Consider the following 22,375-nt stretch of genomic DNA (forward strand, 5'->3'; position numbering starts at 1 on the left):
TAAGAGCAAAGGAAGTAGCCAGTCCTGTCAAGGCCTCCTGGACTGCTGGCCAGTAACCCAGCATTACAGAAGAACTTGCCCAGTTTTAAAATTCAAACACTCCAGGGACAGACAGTACATTAAGTCCCTAATACCTTGGCATGAATGCTCTGTGAGCTCCCTTCACTGCCTGACAGATGGGGGAATAGCCTATGTCCCCTTTTGCCTTGGAAGAGGGGAGAGTAATTTATGGGAAGGAGAGAACGTGCAAACAGGAGACCCATCTCCACAATTGTACCCACGAGGGGACTTAGAAATGAGTTACATAGGAGGTCAGAGCTGTTAAGGATTTGAGAGACCATCCGACTCGGCTCCTGCTTTTCAACAGATGACCTGTCATGCCCAAGGTCACACAGATGACAAGTAAGAGCTACTATTGAAACCCCAGACTCCCGAGACCCTGACCAGCGGGTACCCACCGGAGCACTAGTATAAGCCGCAGCGTCTCGGCAGGTCGGCAGGGTGGAGGGGACACTGACCATAGCTTTTCAAGAGGAAGGCAACACCCGCTACTTTACAGAGGAGCAGACTGTGGCCCAGAGAAGCTCCCCTGATCAAGGTGGCACAGGAACTAAGTCAGCATTTGGACCCACATAGCCCCTAGCCCGGCTGCTTCTGCCTTGTGGCTGGGGGTCAGGGGGTTGCTGGGGGCAAGTCACTGAATGCGTCTGGGCCTGTTGACCGACTTCTCTAATAGGAATAACGACAGAAGAGCGGTTCAAACGCCGGCGGTGGGATTCTGCGGCGCTTTGCCAACCTTAGGGCAACCATAAGTGGTGAGATGTTAATTACTGCTAACTTACTAATGAATGGGCAACCAGGGAGCGCGCCTTTCCCGAGCCGGCCTCTACACTATCAGCCGGGGGGGGGGGGGGGGGGGGACTTCACAGGCACGTGCAAGCATCTAGGGGGCAAGACGGCCGGTGCAGGAGCGCGGGGGAGGGGGGGGAGAGGGGGGACGGGGCAGCGCCTGCTCACTCGCTTCCCCCCCCCTCCTCCCCTCCGGACCGACAACATGCATGGAAAGTACAGCAAGGGCTGAGAAGGGAGGATGTCCGGGGCAGAGGGAAACAAAGCAGAGCCTTAAGGAACCTTCTGCAGACAGAGTTCCCCAAATTCTGCGGCTCCCGCGACACCGCAACGCCGCTCTACCGGCGGCGCGCAGTGGGTGGGAGGCAGGAGCGAGGAGGCTGCGCAGTGCGCCCCAAACGAGCGCCGGCTGCGCAGGCGCGCTTCCGGGGCCTGACGCCGCTTCTGCCCTCAGCGGCCCCAGAGCATCCGGGTCCCTCCTCCCTCCAGGAGCAGCGGACTCGCCCCGCCCCCCTCAGGCCCCGCCCCCGGGAGCCCCCGCCCCGCCCCTCAGCGCGAGGGTGCCCCAGACTGAGGCACCGGCGCGGGAGGAGGAGGCGGAGGAGGAGCGGCCGCCGCTGGAACCTTGAAGCCCGGAGCCCGACCCCGACCCCGACCCGCAGCAGTCCCGAGCCAGTGAGTGAGGGAGCGAGAGTGCGGGGCGGGAGTCCGGGCCGGGGGCGAGGAGGAGGAGGGGGCGGGGAGGCAAAGGGAGGGGGGAGCGAGCGCCACCCAGGATGGGGAGAGCCAGGGGGCTCTGGGGGCGGGGAGGGGAGGGGAGGGGAGGATGGAAGCGTGAGGAGGGGGCAGTGACAGGGGGTCTGGGAGGGGAGGAGAGGACAGTGACAGGGGGTCTGGGAGGGGAGGAGAGGACAGTGAGGAGGGGGCGGGGAGAGACGCTGGAACAGTGAGGATGGGACAGTGTGGGGGGGGGGGGCTGCCAGGGGAGGATGGGACAGCGAAGATGGCATGGTGAGGAGGGGGCGGGGAGGATGGGACGGTGGGGGGCTATGAGGAGAAGATGGACAGGGAAGGGAGAGTGTGAGGGGAAGATGAGGGACTCAGGGGGGCTGAGGAGGGAGAGGTGGGAAGAGTCAGGGGGCTCAGGAGGTACAAGACATGCGAGAGGTTGGGGGGCACTCCGAGAGCAGGGAATGGGGGGGGTTAGGAGAAGGGTGATGGGGCAGAGGTGAGGAATGAGTGAGGAGGGACCTGTGTGACTGAGGTAATGAGGAGGTTTGCTGAGGAAAGGGCGTGAGGGTGCTCAGAGGGAGGTCAGGGGGCGCTAAGAAAGGAGAGATGCCCTGGTGCGGACCTGGTCACTAAGGAGGGGATGGGGACCTCAGACTTACGAATGCCGGGTCGAGGACGCATTTTGGGAATCCCTCTGGGTGAGAAAAGCAAACCGAGACCAAAGGGGCGGGGAGTTCAGGGTAGAGGGGTCCTTTCTGGGAGAAGCTGCTCCTTTGCTTCTCCTTTATCTTCCCCTCACCTCCCCCCCACACACACACACACCTCCAGGCAGTTGCTACTGCTCAGATTGGGCACTAGGACTGTCCTAATTAAGATAAGCCCTTCATCACTCGACACCCAAAATAAACTTTATGTGCCCTTTGGAGATGATCCTAAACAATGGGACTTGCACTGTCCTACCTTTAGACTGTACTTGGCATTAGCCGTCCCTTGGGACTGTGCTCACCCTGTTAGCTCCCCCTTTGGAAGGCAATCAGAGGGCTGTGGGGGCTGAAAGCAGGCTTCATGAGGTAGCTATGTCATCCCTTCACACGTACCGCAGAAGAAGCTATCAAACCTGTCATTCTGCAGAGGTCACAGAAGAAAAGGTTTCTAATTCCCTCCCTCCCTTCCAATCCCAGCTGGTGAACCCTGTGGATTGGGAAGGGTGTGGGCTGCCCAGTCCTAGGGCATTATCTCTTTTGAATCTGCACAGAAAGTTTATGTGCTGGAGGTGGCTGCACTGTGTGACCTATTCTCTGCGACTCTTACGTGTTTGAGAGGGTGGGCTGGAGGTTCTGAAAGGGGGGGGGGTGTCGAGTGGAAGGTGACACGTCACCTACATGCATGTGTCTATCTAGAATGGATTTTTACTTGGGTGGGTGGGTGGTTATGTTTTTATTTCTATCATGTTCTACAGAGCATCCTCTCATCTATCAACAGTTCACACGCTTCTGAGTGCTCCTACTCCATAGAAAAATCTATACCCATACCCACTCGGACAGGAACAAAAATTCACTTAGTCTCTTTTTTTGTCTCTTTTACATATAGGCATACATACTCAGGTATACCTGTATATACATCTACACACACACACACACACACACACACACACGGAAATAAAAAAGTCTCCTTTGTTGCCAGCTACCATGTAGGTGGGTGGGGCATTTGGAAGAGGCTATGTAATCAGAGAATTATAAGGGTAGGAATATAAGAGAGTTATTAGGTCATCCGTCCATTTTACTGATCTTGTCCATTTGGAATTATTCCAGACGTTTTTTGCTTAGTATTACAGGAACCTTGTGCCTCGTTACAGTTGCTGAGCTTAGTTGGATGCAAATTTATATGGAGCGCTTTAGTTTCTTGCAGCAGCAGAAAATGTGGTCTTATTTCCTTCCCATTTCCATGTGTTCAAATAACAAGGTAGTGCCTTTTTTTTTTTTTTTTAACCTTTAGCAAAAGGTTTTCTTACGGGTCCCATTTGCTTTGATCTGAAGTTGCCCATTTTCGAATACTCTGGTAATGCAGCTTAGCTCAATGGCTCCTCTTACAGGACAGTTGGGAAACAGAAATGCTAGAGTATATTTTCTCATTGTCCTGATTCTGTAGGGCCTACATTCCTGCAGAATTGAATGTTGTCAAGCTGACTTTGTCTTACTTCGTTGTTTTGTGTGGCTGTGGGGGAATTTTCCTATAAAGGGAACCACTTACTCAACAGACAGTGATCATACCATCATGCCTCTCTTCTTTTGCATTTTGTTTTTATCTTTTTTCAGGTTGAGCTTGGCAGTTTTTAGACCAGTTTCTATAGGGACAATTATATTTTGATATATGGTTGCTTTAATCAGCCTCCTCAGATATAAGAATAGGAAATGTCCCCAAAGCAATTTTGGGCCTCACAATTTTGAAGGGGAAAAGTGGTAAAAATATACCAGTGGCAAATAAACTACCTGATGTTAAAATTATCTAATATTGGCCAACCCTTTGATATGGCTAAATAGAGGCAATGATTCCTTTTTTAGCCAGATGCTTTTGAATCCTTGAATCTTTCAAGAGAAAGTTAATTATGACCTAAATAAGATTTATATTCTTGCTGTAGAGAGCAATGACTTTTAGTAGGGGGCAAAAGCATTCTGTTTCTTAGCATTCATTTCAGAAGCTTCCCTGCCCCCCTGGGGTTTGACCATAATCAAATTCCCTTCTTATGAGGGTAGAAATTGGCAAAGATTGACCTTTCCTTGTACAACTTTTGGTTTTATGTCATACTGTTTAACTAGAACCCTGGTCAGTACTTTGAATATCAATGAATCAATGCCAGGGAATTAAATTAAAAACAAGAATTTAAATTTTGAAGGATTCCAAATGTATTATGAACTACCTCTGTCAGTTGTTGATGAAACATACTTTGATCACTGCTTGAGAAGTTTTTCAGAATCCTGGAGATTTTTGCTCAATAGAAAGAGACCTAAGAAAGCCACTTTGTATATCATCTAAGAGATCTAAATACACTGAACTTTCTGTTCTCTAGGATTCTATTAATCTAAAGTTGTCTAAACTACATGTCTCATCTTTTATAGTACAAGGATGATGTGATAATGTTCATAATGGTGTTCCTGGAATACTGTAGAATCCGAAGTTACTTCTGGACTATCACAGAGAGATTCTGTTCAGAAATAGTATAAAATGTATTTTACTGTATTCTCATTCTTTAGAAATGGCCATCCCTGGGGGCAGCTAGGTGGCACAGTGGATAAAGCACTGGCCCCGGATTCAGGAGGACCTGAGTTCAAATGTGGCCTCAGACACTTGACACTTACTAGCTGTGTGACCCTGGGCAAGTCACTTAACCCCCATTGCCCCACAAAAACAAAACAAAAAAAATTAAGTAATGGGCTGGACAGAAGAGCAAAAAAATAAAAATAAAAGAACCTAAGTATAAAGAAATGGCCATCCCTGGCTGTCTTATACCTAGATTTGTCAAACCCAACCAACTCAGCGTCCTGCTTACTACTCTCTCACCCCGGTATGTTATTTAGCCCTTTATTCTTTGCTTGGGAGAATATATAATCAGATTAACAGGTCTTTGTGAAGAGAGATGAAGATTTGGGTAATAATACAAATAAACTTAAAACAAACATGAAACTTGAGGCTACTGTTATGCTTTGGTAACTCTCTGTTTGCATGGAGCACCAACATTTCCCCTTAATCAATCCAGATATATTTAAAATTAACGAGCAGATGAATTTTGTATTTGCTGGTTTTGCTTATTCTAAAATTAATCAACCAGAAAACCATTAAGCAACACCTAAATGGAATTTATTATGGATTAAGTTAAAGATGTTTCTGCTGTTGAAAAATTTATAATCTGTAAATTCACAACTTCATTATACTTTGTGACTGCCTGATTCCATGAATCAGTAGAAACCGCCTGGTCCTGTAGCTACCTAAAGGCAAGAAAGATTGCACTGCCAAATCATTCTTTTGATTCCTGTTACCGCTCCTTACACCACAGCATTCTTGATTAAAAATTGAAAGCTCTTTAGAGGAATCTTGAAGTCTGTCTGCCTGGCCTTAACACTGAATCAAAAGCAGTTTAATTCTTGGTTTTTCCTTTAATGGCGCCTTTCCTTCAAGGATCATAGGCTCATTGATCTAGAACTGGAAAGGCCCTTAGAGATGCCCTTGAGGTCCTCTCTACGGGACTGGTTTCCAAACTTTGATGGGTTGTGTCTATTAGTACAAAGCGAGCACTCTGCCCATGTGCATGTTTACTTATTTGCAAATCCTGTAAATGGCAGTGCACTAAGAATTATGGACATCATAAAAATTACACATAATATAGACATTTTCAAAGGATGAGATAAATGAAATTGAGTGGAAAGACATAAGTGCTGGGAATGCAAATAGATAATCAAGCTAGCCTCTGTTCTCAAGGAATTCTAAATGGGGGAGACAGTGTATGTGGTACAGGTCAGCTTTAGAGCAAATAGAAACACCAGTTATCCTTAGCCTTCCCTAGCAGGCCAAATAGTAGGGGGGAGGAGTGGCCATGCCCACCCCACAGCCAGGGCTTCAGGGGACCAGGCCTACAACTGTTGGGAAGGGGAAGCCCTGGTGGGATTTGAACAGAAGGCTGGCTGAGGGAATGGGTAAAGGGGTCCTATGCTCATTCTGTACCAGACTCTGGTTTAAGTCAGGGACAGGCAAGTGAGGCTAGGGCCACTGGGGAAAGGGATCCTGTGCTGATCTGGTGATCTCTGGGCCCTGTGGGAGGACTTTCAATGCTTCAAGGAACCAGGATTAAAAAGGGGGGGGGGAGGAGTTAAGTGGATAAAGCACCGGCCCTGGATTCAGGAGGACCTGAGTTCAAATCTGGCCTCAGACACTTGACACTTACTAGCTGTGTGACCCTGGGCAAGTCACTTAACCCCCATTGCCCCGCAAAAAACAAACAAACAAAAAAATCGCGGCCTCCGATACTTGACACTTACTAGCTATGTGACCCTGGGCAAGTCACTTGTCCTGAAAAAAAAAAAAGAAAAGCTGTATGGAACGCGAGTAACAGTTGCAGGTTTCTCCCTCTTTCTGCCTTAGCTGGTCTTTAGGAGTTGTATCATCGTTTGGATAGTAGTGATGGTATAGGGAGGGGAAGACATTAGCTAGGGGCTCCTCCACTGGCAGAGGGGAGGGCATGAGCAGTGACAGTGGTTACTTGAACAGCAACAGCAGTACCCCCCCATGCCCCACCCCCAGCCCTCCTCACCCTTTCCATGTGAAGATAACATTTGAGCCTAGAATTAGTGGGTAGCACTGGAGTCATTTAGCAGGGACCCGGCCAGACTTGCACTTGAAGACAATCATTTTGGCAGCTGTTTAGAGAATAGACTGGGGAAGGGGAAAGACGAGGCAGGACCAGTTGTCCAGGGTAGAGGCGTTGAGGGCCCCTGCGGATGAAATGGACGAGTGCTCAAGCTGTGGCTGCCAGCTGGAGACATGAGGCTAGGGAGAGTGAGGAGTCAGAGCTGACTCCTGGGTTGCAAACTTGGATAGGTGGAAGGAGGGTCGTGTCTGCCGGAAGATCAGGGAAGTTGGGAAGAGGGGTGAGTTTGGAGGGAGGGTTAATGTAGCTCATGATCGCTCCATGCAGCTTACAAGCCATTCGTGTCTTGTCCTGGCCCACTCTGTGTACCCTACCCAGAAAGAACAGGGGAGAAAGGGGAGAGTGGCAGGGCTCTTTCTCATGACTCACTCTGGGAGCTGGCTGTCAGGAGGTGACCTGCGGACCAGGAGGTCAGCATGCTTGGGGGTAGGGAGGATTATACCAATGGTACCTGCTCAGTTGCTACTATGGGTACCCAGGCAATGTTTGTGAAGTTACTAGTTACAGGTAGATATAGATAGATTTTAATGTAATTGTTTTTCTGGGTAATCTCTGTATTTTATTATGTTTAACATGATAGTAATGTATAACCTATATCAAATTGCTTGTTGTCCTCAGGAGGGGGGGAGGGAAAGAAGTGTGGGAGAAAAATCTGGAATTCAGAAAAAATCTTTACATTTAATTGGAAAAATAATTAAAATTAAAATTTTTTTTTAAAAAAGGAAAACAAAATCTCTGTATTTTATGCATTTAAAAATATCTTGGGGGCAGCTAGGTGGCACAGTGGATAGAACACCAGCCCTGGAGTCAGGAGTACCTGAGTTCAAATCCGGTTTCAGACACTTAACACTTACTAGTTGTGTGACCCTGGGCAAGTCACTTAACCCCAATCGCCTCACTAAAAAATATATATATATATATATATATATATATATATATATATATCTATCTCTTGAGGAGTCTGTAGATTTCACCAGAGAACCAAAAGTCCATGACATAGAAAAGGTTAAGAACTTGTGGATTAGGTTCTAATGGTTCTGGGGTACCCACTCCTGGCTCAGAATTCAGAACATTGGGACATGGCATAGAAGGGGAGATGGGAGAGTGAGGGAGTGTTGTGGTATAAGGGAGAGTGATTGGGTTGGAGACAAGTGTCAGGATTGGTAGTGGGGTTGAAGGGTGGGATTTGACCCATTCTTCTGTTGGCTCATCACACACTCTTTGGGGCCAGGCCACTGCCCCCACTTTGGAGCCCACTGCTCTAGAGGAGTTCATTAATAGCCCACTTTGAATTTATCAGTATCCATGAAGGTTTTCCAAGTGTTTAATGTATTTTGTTCTTAACCTCCCTACACTCACGAGCTGTGAATAGTGTGAGAGGTGACACAGCATGTAAGTCATCTTGCCAGTAGCAAAGCCGGGATTTGTACAATATCAGCCTTCTGGTTCTAATTCAGGGCTCTTGTGGTGTGTGAGCTATTTTTTTTACAGCATCCAGTTATCCGTTCTGGAGAAACTGTTCTTTCCTGAGAAGTATCAGGAAGAATCAGTGTACATCTGGGGGCAAAGCTATTTTCAACAGGAATAAAACCTCATCAGTGACTACCTGAACCTTCTCCTACCCCAACACACACCTACAAAGGCCAGTCTCCCTCTAGTTCTTGTCTTCTCCAAAGCTGACAGCCCAAGGACTGGGCTGCTTTCTCTGACCGCTGCCCCAGGCATAAATTGGGAAGCAGCTGCTTCTGCTGCCCACTCTTAATAACCTCAAGCATTTTGTTCAGATTAGAGGAATGTAGTCTGCCTGGTAGTAGCCATTCTTACATAAATATACAGCGCTTTAAGGCCCAGAAAGAATTTTCTTCACTACAATCCTCTGAGGTAGGTTTTGAAAGTATTACCCTCATTTTGCAAATGAGAAAATTGAGACCATCATAGGCCAAATGACTAATGATCACCTAGCAAATGTCTAGTAAAATTTGAACTCAGGACTCTTCTGAGACAGACAGAATGGTATTATGGAAGGAACAATGGGTTTAGAGCCAGATTGCTTCATTTCAAATCTGAGTTTTACTCTTTAATCCTGGGGCAAGTCAGTACCTTTCTGGGCCTTGGTTTCTGTATCCACTGTTCTTCCCCAATAATGGTAAAATTTCCTTGTTAACCTCTTTGCCTTAACTCCTTTATTATTGCTATTTGCAAAAAAAAATTGCTTCAATCACCTACAGTACTTCCTTTATAGTCTTTGTCAGCTGGGTCTAGGTTAGAGATATCAGACTCACCACCTTCAGGCACAAGGGGCTGCAAAACTCCGGGTGCAACAGAACAAGATTAAAAGGTAATTGGTGGGGGGCAGCTAGGTGGCTCAGTGGATAAAGCACTGGCCTTGGATTCAGGAGGACCTGAGTTCAAATCCAGCCTCAGACACATGACACTTAACTAGCTGTGTGACCCTGGGCAAGTCACTTAACCCCCATTGCCCTGCAAAAAAAAAAATTTAATTGGGAAGTGCTTAATAAAATAAATAAAAATACTGTACAGCATAGATAATGCTGATCTGTGGTTTTCTAAGTCAACATGCAGCCTGCAGGGATCCATTTGTATTTGAGTTTGACATCACTGAGTAGTGGAAAGAGAGTTAGGTTTTGGGGGCAGCTAGGTGGCACAGTAGATAAAGCACCAGCCCTGGATTCAGGAGGACCTGAGTTCAAATGCGGCCTCAGACACTTGACACTTACTAGCTGGGAGACCCTGGGCAAGTCACTTAACCCTCATTGCCCTGCAAAAGAAAAAAAGAGGGTTAGGTTTGGGGTTAAGTGATATCTAAACTCAAATCCCACCTGTAAGACAAATGAAATGGGTAAGTTACTTGACCTTTCTTTACACTTACCTCATTTGTGAAATGGGAATGGGAATGCCTGTAGGACTTACCTCAGGGTTGCTCTGAGGATAAAATGAGATGATGTATGTAAAACTTTGTAAACCTTAATGAATGTTGCTAATGTCCTTATTAATTCCTGTGTCTGTGTAGCCATAGTTCAGGAGACCTTGCATGATTCTTTTCTTCCCTACAAATTAGTGATAATTTATATGGCCTCTCCCAGTTTATGGTGCTGATTCTGCCTTAGTCACTGAAGTATTTTTCTTAATAATAATTATAACAATTGGATTGCCTTCTGTCTTGGAGGGGGGGAGGGAAGAAAGGGAGGGAGAAAAATTTGGAACTAAAAATCTTATGAAAACAAATGTTGAAAACTATCTTTACATGTAACTGGAAATAATAAAATACTTTTATGATTTTAAAAATAATAATTATAACAATAACAATAGCTAATATTTATAGAACACTGTGCTAAGTGCTTTATAATTATCATTTCATTTGATCCTCACAATAGTCTGAGGAGGTAGGTGCTATTATGATATCCATTTTACAGATGAGGAAAGTGAGGCAGTGTTTAAGTGACTTGCCCAGGATCACACAGCTAGTGTGTAAGTATCTGAGTAAGTATCTGAGGCTGGATTCGAACTCAGGTCTGCCTGATTCCTGGCCCAGTGCTCTATCTACTGCCCCACCTAGCTGCCTGAATTCTTAAGAAGGAAGACTGACCTATTCCCTGCTATGTTACATTACTTCTAGTTATGAGATGGTGCTTGGGGAATTCCATCTTCTCCTTATACACTATTTACCTTTCTTTCTGTTCTCACACTAACCCTTTAGTATGTAGGTTAGTAGAACTTTCTTCATCTGACAGAGAAACTGAACAACAGCACAGCCATTGGATCATTTGTTTTCCAGTTTGCTTCAGAGCCCAACCTACGTACGTTTTAATTCAAGGGTCCGTTGGTTCACATTCCCTTCCAGTTCTACTCCAGCCGATTTTCCCTAGTGCATTGTAAGGGCAGAGACTGTCTTACTTTTATATCTGTGTCCTCGGCACTTAGCAAAATGCTTGGCATGTAGGAGATCAGTAGTAAATGTTTGTTGCTTAGTAAATTGTTTCCATTTCAAGAAGGAAAATTCTTTAAAATCTCTCAAACAATAAGTGCTTGAGTAGCTAAAATATGTGAGCATGTACTAGACCCTCCAGGGCATGCAAAGAACTGTAATGCTAAGAATAATTGGCATTTATCTAGCTCTTTAAGGTTCACAAACATTTTGTACACTTATTATTTGAGTCCAACAACTCTATGAGGTAGGCACTATTATTAACCCTATTAGACAGGGAAGAAAACTGAGCCTCAGAAAATGTAAGGGACTTAGCTATGTTGGAAGTGGGGATTAAACTCAGTTCTTCTGGCTGGCTCTACTATTCCAAACAAAGCCCCTGCTTTCTGGCAGTTTACACTTGGGTTTGGAAAGTGAAAGACATGCATATGAAAATAACAGTCCAAACAGAATGGAAACTCAAAATTCATTCCACTTCCTCACTTTAAATGAAAGTTTGTTCTCCCTTGAGGTCCCCAGCTCCTAAGCAATAAGCTACCTGATGCTTCCAGGTTGCCCCTCTCCCACTTTTCTTCAAGGACCTTTTTTACTTAAGGTTAATTATGCAATTTTTATACCAGCTTCTCATCCTTTTTGTTGTAATGCATTGCCTCCAGTCTACTCTCCCAAATTTCTCAATGACTTGATTTCTTGATTCTTCGTGTTTTGCCATCCCATACATACCCTAATATCCTCCTTAGGTAACTTTAATATTTGTCTTAACAACCCTTCTTTTTTATCATAAAAGTATTATATTATTTTCCAGTTACATATAAAGATAGTTTTCAACATTTGTTTTCATAAGGTATTTTTGTTGTTGTTGTTTTTGTTTTGCGGGGCAATGAGGGTTAAGTGACTTGCCCAGGGTCACACAGCTAGTAAGTGTCAAGTGTCTGAGGCTGGATTTGAACTCAGGTCCTCCTGAATCCAGGGCCGGTGCTTTATCCACTGTGCCACCTAACTGCCTCTTCATAAGATTTTTAGTTCCAATTTTTTTCTCCCTTACTCCCTTTCCTTCCCCCTCTCCAAGAAAGAAGGCAATCTGATGTAGGTTATATATGTACAATCACATTAAACATTTCTGCATTAATCATGACATGAAAGAAGAATCAGGACAAAAGGGAAAATCCTCAAAAAAGTAAAAACAAAAAGAAAAGTAGAAGCAGTATGTTTCAATCTGCATTCAGAATCCACAATTCTTTTTTCTGGATGTGGAGAACATTTTCCATCCCTGAGTTCTTTGGAATTGTCTTGGATCATTGCACTGCTGAGAGGAGCTAAGTCTATCACAGCCGATCATCACACAGTGGACAACCCCTCTTAACAGCTTGTCCACATAGTTCTTCAGCTTACTCAATTTCCATAATCTCCTCAGTCACTCAACTTCTGTAGAACATCAGGATGGTCTTAGCCCAGACGTCACCATCTCTCAGAATACACCACCACCAAGATCTGAAACTTGGAAATTCGACTTTACAACAATAATCTCTTGTAGTCTGGCTCCTGCCACTCTACTGAGACTGAGCTTTCAAAAGTCACCAGTGATTTCCTAATTGCCAAATCTAATGACTTTTTTTCAGACCTTATCCTTTTTTGACACTAATATTGTTTTTTAATACGGGATACTTTCTCTTCCCTTGGCTTTGGAAATGTAACGATTGGAATGACGCCACATGCTGGAGAACTACTGTAGGAAAGCTCCGCCATGAGGAGAAGGCCCCTGAGGGCAAGCTATGTGGCTTTTCTTTGAAACGTTTGCTTGTGGGAGGAAGAAGGGGCGAGGCTGGCTCTCTCACTCTTTTTTCACCAGGACTCTCGGGGAGAGTGGAGCAGAACTGTAGCTCCCCGAGATAGACAGCTGAATCTAGGCCTCTTTCTCTCTTCACCAAATTCTTATTTTCCTTAATAAATCCTTAAAAGTCTAAACTCTTACTAAAGCTTATAATTTATTGGCGACTACTCATTAGATATTTTAGACAGGCTAGCTAGAATTTTACCCCTTACAGAAACAACACACTTCTGGCTATTTGACATTTATATGGTGCTTATGGTTTGCAAATTATTTAATATACACTGTCTCACTTGACCCTTACAACAATCAATCAGTCAGTAAAATCAATAAAAAATTATTAAGCTCCTATATGACAAGTACTATGCTAAGCACTGGGGATACAAAAAGAGACTGTGCCCACTTTCAAGGAGCTCACATTCAAATTGGGGAGATAAGCAAACAAATATATACAAACAAGCGATGTACAGGATAAATAAGAAATAATTAAGAGAGGAAAAGCACTAGAATTCAGGGAAGAGTGCCCCCAGAAGATGGCAAGTAAATACTATTTCATTATCATTCAGTCATTTCAGTTGTGCCTGACTCTTCATGACCCCATTTGGAGTATCTTTTTCTAATTTTAATAAACATTTTTATTTAAAGTTTTGAGTTCCAAATTCTATTCCCCTCCTCCCTGAGGTGGTAAGCAAACAGATATCGGTTATGTAAAACATTGCCACATCAGTCATTTTGTACAAGAAGATTCAAATAAAAGGAAAAAAGGAAAGAAAATGAAGACTAGCACGCTTCACTTTGTGTCCTATCAACACCACTTCTTTCTTTGTAGGCGGATAGCGTACTTCATTATTAGTCCTTTGGGGTTGTCTGAGATCACTGCATTGCCGAGAGCAGTTAAGTCTTTCACAGTTCTTCAAACAGCATCGCTGTCACTGTGCACAGTGTTCTCCTGGTTCTGCCCACTTCACTCTACATCAGTTCATTCAAGTCTTTCCAGGCCTTTCTGAAATCCTCCTGCTCATCATTTCTTAGAGCACAATCATATTCTATTACAATCATACAGCATAGCTTGTTTAACCATTTCCCAATTAATGGGCATCCCTTTGATTTCTAATTCTTAGTCACTGGAGTTTTCTTGACAAAGATACTGGAATAGTTTGTCGTTTCCTTCCTCATTTTACAGATGAGGAAATCGAGGCAAACAGAGTTAAGTGATTTGCCTAGGGTCACACAACTAATAAGTTCCTGAGGCCAGATTTGAACTCAGGAATATGAGTCTTCTAGACTTCACCCCAGCCCCACCCTTCCACACTCTATTTACTCCACCACCTAGCTGCCCAGGTATAGACACTAGAGGTATTAATTAACATCCCTGCTTTGTAAGTGAGAAAATTGAGGTTCAGAGGAGTTCAGTGCACCATGAAAATGTCAGATATTATCATGGTGAAGTGATTTGCCCAGGATCACACAGGTGACCGTTATTGGAGGGTCAGTTCTTAAGGTAGTGTTTGCACCCTGGAATTCTGATTCTTAGTCTAGGACTTTTTTTTTTTTTTTTTTTAGTGAGGCAATTGGGGTTAAGTGACCTGCCCAGGGTCACACAGCTAGTAAGTGTTAAGCGTCTGAGGCTGGATTTGAACTCAGGTACTCCTGACTCCAGGGCCAGCGCTCCATCCACTGCGCCATCTAGCTGCCCCAGTCTAGGACTTTTTGCGTCATATACTTCTGACTACAGAGGACAGATTATGAAACATTTGCAAAACACCTCTTGTGAGAGAGCTGATAGACTGCAGGTAGAGAATAGACATTATCTCTCTGGACATGTATAGATTAATTTTCCTTGACTGCTTATTCGTTATAAGAGAGGGTTTTCTTTTTTAAAAAAAAGTTTTAGGGAAATAAAGTATAATAATAATGCAAAAAATGATAGCATCAATGAAGCATTTTTAAAGCGCCCAGAACAGGGAGAGGTTCATAAGAAAACAGATAAGTTAGACAGCTTTGGAGCTAATGTGCTGAATGTATTATATATACTCTTTTTTTAAAACCAAGCTGTATGTTATGAAGACTCACATTTCATGCACAGTTGCCAATTTTTTTCTTCCTTGTATATGGAAATGCACGTTTTCCCTGGTGTTTGTCAAGTTCAAAATAACAAACCTGTAAAACAGACTATGTTGTAGGGGGCAGCTAGGTGGTGTAGTGGATAAAGCACCAGCCCTGGATTCAGGAGGGCCTGAGTTCAAATCCAGCCTTAGACACTTGACACTTACTAGCCGTGTGACCCTGGGCAAGTCACTTAATCCTCATTGCCCCGCCAAAAGAGAGAGAGAGAGAGAGAGAGAGAGAGACACTATGTTGCTTTAATTCTTATACCTCTCTAACAGCTTCTTTGTTGATCCTCATCTTCCTGAACCTAAAAAATCAATGAGTGTTCCTCAGAGGCCTGTCCTCAGCCTACTTCTCTTCTTTTTCAGTTCTCTCCTCAGGTGATCTCATTCATTCCTACAGCTTCAGTTATTCCTCTTTGAATCCTAAACATAGAAAGTTCTGGTCCTAGCCCCTCTCTTGAGCTCCAGGTTTGCATCTTCACAGGCCATTTCCACTCATGCCCAAAATCAAGCTTGTTACTTCCCCTTCCCCACCTTATTTCTTCGTCTGACTTCCTCTTTCTGTCTGTGGTACCACAACCCTCTTCCTCGTATTCAAAACCTTAGAGTTTCTCTTTGGACCTTTCTTGTCCATCTTTTATCTAATCAATTATGTCTGATGGAGTCTATTTCTATAATACCTCTCAAACTTTTCACCTACCCTTTTCTCTGCCACTGCTAAGAAGGCCCTTATTCCCACCCACATAAACTATTGTAATAGTTGTCTCCTTTCATGTCAGAAACAAAGTGACACAGTGGATAGAACACTGGGCTTGGAGTCAGGAAGACCTGAGTTCAACTCCTGCCTTAGACAACTTACTAGCTGTATGGCCTTCTGTAAGTCACTCATCCCCTGATTCAAGTTGCCTTATTTGTATATAATACCTACTCTATTACAAACTTAACTTCCCAGGGTTATTATGAGGACAAAATGAGATTATGTATGTACAGTACTTTGCAAACCTTAAAGCTCTATATAAATGCTATTATTAGCATTACTATCATTTCTTCCCACTTCAACCTTCTTCATCAAATCCATTATCCACACTCCTGCCAAATAATCATTCCAAGGCATAGATCTGGTCATATGATTCCTCTGCTCAAAAATCTTCAGTGACCCTCTAATGCCTATTGAGGAAAGCTGAGATTTGCTTCTGTGTCAAAGATCCCCACAATATGATTCCAGCCAGCCTCTCCAGCCATATTTTCAAAGAGACAGAATAGTAAAAAGAACACTGACCTTGTAGTTAGGAGAGAACTGGGTTCAGGTGTTGTCTCTAATCCTAGATTGTGAATGGGCAACTCCATCTTCCTGAGCCTCTGTACCCTCATCTACAGAGTAGTCATTATTTAAAATGTTTGCATCCGTCAACAAACGGGCTAAGAATTGTGGGAAGTAGTAGACTGTTAAAACCCAGAGGACCTCAGATTTCCTCTGAACAGCACAGTAAAGGTCTAAAAATGCAACCAGAACAATGACAGAGAAAACCAAAGAGAAGTAGCTATAAACTCCTTCATCCAGGCCAGAACCTTAGGAAGACTGTCAGAAGCCTGTAGAAGGTATCACTCATGAGCATCCAGGTCACACAACAGGAAACCAGGCCTGACTAGCACCCAAGCAACCCAGCCCATTGCTACCCAGCATGTGGACAGCAGATGACCAAGACATGAGTGAGCCACCAGAGAAGAAAGAGCCGGTCAGTCAATCAGCAGTGCCAGGCACTGTGCTAAGAACTGAAAATACAGAGAGACAACATGGAAACATAGACAGAGCAAGCTATGGACAGGATACACAGGAAATAATTAACAGAGGGAAGGTCCTGGCTTTAAGACAGGCTGGGGAGGCTTCTCATAAAAGGAGGGATTTTGGCTGGCACTTAAAGGAAGCCAAGGTCATTAGGGTTAGTGGAGGAGAAAGAGCATTCCAGGCATGAGGGACAGTCAGACAGAAGAGAGGGAGCGCCATGTTCATGAACAGCGTAGAGGCCCGTGTCACTGGAGAGTCTGGGCAGGGACTAAGAGGGAAGGAACTTGGGAAGGCAGGACTCCGGGGGCCGGTTAGGAAGGACTTTGAATGCCAAACAGAGGGTTCTGGATTTGATCCTGGAGGCACGAGGGAGCCTCCGGAGTTTACTGAATAGGGGGACGACACAGCTGGGTCTTCAGTTCAGGGAAATCATTTTGGTGGCTGAGTGGGGGATGACCTGGAGTGGGGAAAGACCCCACAGCAGGCTTTGGCAATAGTCTAGGTGTGCAGTGATGCAGGCCTGCACGTGGAGATGGGTACGACGTCAGAAGAGATGTTGCTGAGGGAAAACCTACTGACCTTGGCAACAACTTGTATATGGGGGAGGGCGGTGAGAGATGGTGAGAAGTTCTTGATGATTCCTAGGTTGTGAGCCTGGGGCACTGGGAGGGTGGTGGTGCCCTCTAAAGTAATAAGGAAGGTAGGAGGCGGAGGGGTTTGGAGGAGAGAATTTAAGATGTCTACTAGACATTCAGTTTGAGATGTCTACAAGGCAGTTAGAGGTGCGAGATCAGAGCAGGAAAGGTAGATTTGAGAGTCATCAGCATCGAGGTTAATTAAATCCATGGGAGCTAATGAAATCACCAAATGAAGTAGTATAGAAGGAGAAGAGAAAAGGGCCTAGGACAGAACCCCAAGGGGCACCTGTGATGAATGTAGTCTGGGAGAGGATCAAGCAAAGGAGACAGAGAAGGAGCAGTCAGATAGGTAGGAAGAAAATCAGGAGGAAGTGATGCCTGGAAAACCTAGAGAAAAGAGAGTATCAAGGTTAGCATGGTCGGCCGTGTTAAAGGCCGTAGTGAGAAAAGGCAGGAGATGAGGATGGAGAAAAGACCAGTGGATCTGACAGCTAAGAGAGATCACTAGTAACTCTAGAGAGAACAGGTTCAGTGGAATGACAAATAAGATTGGAAGCAGGATTGTAAAGGGTTAAGAGAGTGAGAGGAGAAACACGGAGGTACATATTGTGGTGACCAAGTGGAGGCCTTTTTGAGGAGTTTAGTTACACAGGACAGAAGAGATATAGAACGATAGCAGGAATGGGAGGGTCAAGTGAGGGTTTTGTCAGATGCCGTATTTTAGGAACAAGGGAATGTGCCACTAAACAGGGAGAGATTGAAAATAAATGATGGCTTAGGGGTGACCGTAGGGGTAATTTCCCCCTGACAGCAGAGATGGAGTGGGGTCACTTGAACAGGTAGAGGGGTTAACCTTGGTAAGGATTAAGGCCAGTTCGTCATGTGAGACAGAGGTGAAGGAGGAGATAAAGAAAGCACCTGAGTGATAGGAGATAAGGAAGAAGAGAGAAGGGGTTCATGGTAAATGGCATTAATTTTTTCTGTATATGAGACAAAGTTCTTAGCTGAGATTTTGGGGGTAGGGGAAGCCATGGGAGGCCTGAGGAAGGATTAAAAAAGTTTGGAAGAGGGAAGCTAGGTGGCGCAGTGGCTAGAGCACCGGCCCTGGAGTCAGGAGGACCTGAGTTCAAATCCGGCCTCAGACACTCAACACTAGCTGTGTGACCTTGGGCAAGTCACTTAGCCCTCATTGCCACCCTACCAAAAAAAAAAAAAAAGGTTTGGAAGAATTTCTATGGAGAATGGGAGAGAGAGTTCATAAGGGAGGTATAATAGGATTGCCTAGCAGCACTGAGGATCCAGTTGAGGTTGTGTAACATAAATCTGTTGTGGACTCAGTTAAGACAGTTGCATGATTTTCTCCGTCTTTGTTCAGCAGCACATATTTGGGTGTGAAGGTAATGAAGGTGGGAGTGATCCAAGGCTGTGTAGGGGCTAAATTTAATATGGGGAGAGTTCATTGGGTGGCTCGCCGTAATATTGGGGTTCAGAAAATAATGAGGGACCTCTAGGTCCTAAGCTTCCTCCCCTCCGAACTGCCTTTTTTTAGATATTTCTCCCAGGTCAATAAGAAAGGAGTTTAACAGCCTCTTTTCCACAAACAAATCAGGTTTTATTTAATGGGAATAAAATACACAGCAAAGGTAAAATTAATAAAGTCAAGGACAAGGGACTAGGGAAAAAGGAAAATGGATAATCTCCCTGGCTCTAGCAAGGGCTGTCTCAAACCCAACTCGCTTTCAGCTCAGCTAATTCAGAGGGCTGAATTTAACTCACCACCGGGGGTCCGTAATTTCTATGGGGGTCAGCAGCCAGAGTCTAGTCTGCTCCGAATGCTCCTCCAAGGCCAGAGAGACCAAGAGTGCCCCACTTCCTATTGGGGTCCCCTTTTCTACCTTTTCCCCCTCCCCCAAAGGGGGGTCCTTCAAGTTGTGTAGCTGAGACTGGCTCCCTGCTGATGACGCCGTCCAGCCTCTGAGGACACTCCTTCTCAGGGTTGGCCGAGTTAGACTGGGTCTGACAGGGTGGGCCAGATGTGGCTCAAATCTAATCATCTTTAAGCGGGTACTTAGTAGTTCCTCATTCACACCCAATTCAAACACTACCAAGTCAGTCAAGTTGGACCCCAGGCATCTGCCAAATTCCATTATTTTACCAGAGCTGAGAGTTGGCAGTGAGAGAAAAGGGGTAGGCTTTCAAGAGAGGAAGACAGTGTAGAGTTGAATTTGTTCACCCAAGGGTCAGGATGGGGAGAAGAGGAGAGAATGGCTAGTGCAGGGTAGATGGTCTGGGAAGAAACTGAGGCATGTAGGGATTGGAGGTCAAGATGTGGAGAAAGAGTAGGGTTTTGTAAGAGAAAGTGAGGGGGGAAGTAAAAAGCCAATAGATTATGGTCAGATGGGGGATCTCAGAATCCTTGAAAATAGAGGTGGTAGATTTGTGGGTGATTGCAAGATCAGAGGTGTGACCGTCTTTGTATGTGGCTGTGGTGGGGTGGAGGAGTAGGAGTGCTTAGGGTATTTCAGGGAGAGTCAACATGTATGCTAAAATCCTGTAGTTTAAGGGCAGCAGTTAAAGAAGAGAGAAATTATGAGCCAGGTATCTAACTTATTGAGGAAAGGAAGTGACTTGGGGGTTCTGTAGATAATAGCTACCAGGATTTTGATTGGGTGGTAGATATAAATAGCATGAACCTCAAAGGAAGAAAGGTTACTAAGTGTTGGAGGCAGGGGGAGAATTCTAAATTAGGGTTGGGGTTAGGGTTAACCCTAGGGTGGAAATGGAGAATGGGGAAGAGGGTTTGGATGGTGATCTACAACAGAACACCTGGGAAATAAAGCATCTGAGGTCTTGCAAGAGGCCTGCTACCCGCACCATTGACATTTTGTTGAGGTATATCAGAGTTACAGCCCAGGACAGAATCCACTTTGGGTTTGGGGCTATTCAAAAAGGAGATAGAAAAGAGGTCAAAGTCAAAGCCCAAGTTGAGGCATGGGGAGGGGGACACTGAGCCAAATCCTAGTATCCATCCAGAAGGCAGCATCTAGTCTTACCCAAAGGATCTAGGATTAAGTAAAGCCCTTAGCATGTACCGTCCAGGAATATGAAAGAGAGCAGCATCTGACCCTCAAACAAAGCTCCAATCCAGAAACTCAGGCTAAGTGAACAGAAGAAAATGTCCAACTAAATGAAGAATACCTTGGACTGAGAGAAGTTCAAGAGGTAAATCTAGAAGAAAATGTAACTCCATAGCCATCCCAAAGAGAGCCTAGGGAAAAGAACATTCTGTACCCAGGGACGACAAGAGAACCTGGAAGAAATGAAATAGGAGATCTGAAATGTCATGTTAGAGGAAATGACAGCTAGGGAGGAAAGAGTGACAAGCATAATGGATAGCTTAGAACACGTAGTGATAAGTTTTACCCAAGAATTGAACTCTTTAAAAATTAGAATAGACAACACAGAAAGTAATGACTCCGTAAGATGACCAGAAACAGTAGCATTTTTTAACTGGAAAAGCAAAAGAAAATGTAAAGCATCTTACTCTTAAAAACAACTGATCTAGAAAACAGGTTAAGGAAAGACAATCTAAGAATTACTAGACTACCTGCCAATCATGACCCCAGTCCCCCCTCCCCCCACACACACACAAGAAAACAACTTTGGATACCGTATTTTAAGAAATTATGAATAAAAACTTCCCATATCTATTAGAACCACAAGGCAAAGTGAAAATAGGAAGAATCTACCAGTCTCTTCTTGAAAGAAACCCCCAGGACTATCATAGCCAAAATCTGGAGCTTTCAAGTCAAAGACAAAGTAATAGTAAAGACAGACAAAAATAGGAGAGCTTGCACTATGAAAGAGAAGGGGTTACAGCCAAGAGCAAGTGAGTATATTCATAGAGGAGGGAAAATACATCTTAATGAAATTCAGAGAGGATTTTGATGATGAAAATGCCAGAACTGAATAAAAGCTATGAAATGCAAATTTAGGAGTCAAGAGTAAGGTAAAGATATTTGATTAATTGAAAGACACTACATGATAATGAATTGTTTATATTCCAAAAAAGATTAGAAGAAACAAATGTCCTCTCAGAACCTAGAAGGCAAAAATGAAACTGTCCCTGCCCTCAAAGTGCTTGCATTCTGTTGAGAGGGACACGAACATATATAAGAAATATATACAAAATAAGCATATAGAGTGACTTAGGATGGTGAGAGGGCAGCAGTAGCAGAGGAGTTCATGGCAGGGTTCATGTATAAACCATCTTGAGCTGAATTTTGAAGGAAAAAAAGGGATTCTGTTAGGCAACAGGGAAGGGATAGCCATTGCAAAGACAAAGATGGAAAATGAAGACTAGCAGGAAGACCAGCTTACCAGTAGAGTAGAATACTGAAAAGGGTACCGGGACCAGGTTATGAAGGGCTTAGAATGACAAACAGATTGATTGAATGATAAACAATATTGTCATAGAATCTTGGAGTTGAGGAGGTACTTCGTAGATCATCTATTGAAATCCGCTACCATATGCAGGATTTGGAAATAAGGTCCCTTCGCCTATCTGGAAAGCTGTCATTTAGTGTCTGCCTGAATACTCAGTGAATGAACCCGATACTAGGTAGATGGCATCGTCATCAATGTCACCATTCTCCTCTTCCTCACCCCCCCCAAACACAACCACCATCGTCATGCTGTCCCTGGAGCTGTCCTGCAGGTTTTTCAGGGATTCTAGAGAAGATGAGCTTGCCTCTCAATACTTTTATTCACTATAAAAAACAACATATCTACCTGAGCGATAGCCTGCTGAATACCAACCACAGAGGATTAGGAAGAAGACAATCCCCAAGCCTTCTATCTGAACTTCATCAAATACAAGATGGGAAAATTGGAAATAACAGTAAACAAACTGACATCGATCTGGTACTTTTTAGAAAATGACAGGCAGACATTTGGTCCTGGTGGCAATACAGAGATGTTGGAGTGTATCGAGTAGAGGAGTGCTTTAGGAAAATCACCTTGGCAGTTGAGAACAGATTGGAGAGGGGAGAGACTAGAATCAGGAA

At 44.4% G+C, this 22,375-nt stretch overlaps 1 protein-coding gene across 1 annotated transcript in view; it reads left to right on the forward strand.

The window, feature by feature from the left end:
• Positions 1-1,398: 1,398 nt before the first annotated feature.
• The window catches only part of RNF24 (ring finger protein 24), a 106,114-nt gene continuing 85,137 nt past the window's right edge, over positions 1,399-22,375 (forward strand). The window contains exon 1 of the mRNA XM_043986663.1: positions 1,399-1,524. The gene's annotated coding sequence lies outside the window, so the exon portion shown is untranslated. The remainder of the gene's footprint in view (positions 1,525-22,375) is intronic.

The sequence above is a fragment of the Dromiciops gliroides genome, chromosome 2 (genome assembly GCF_019393635.1).
Source record: "Dromiciops gliroides isolate mDroGli1 chromosome 2, mDroGli1.pri, whole genome shotgun sequence".
Classification (NCBI taxonomy): domain Eukaryota; kingdom Metazoa; phylum Chordata; class Mammalia; order Microbiotheria; family Microbiotheriidae; genus Dromiciops; species Dromiciops gliroides.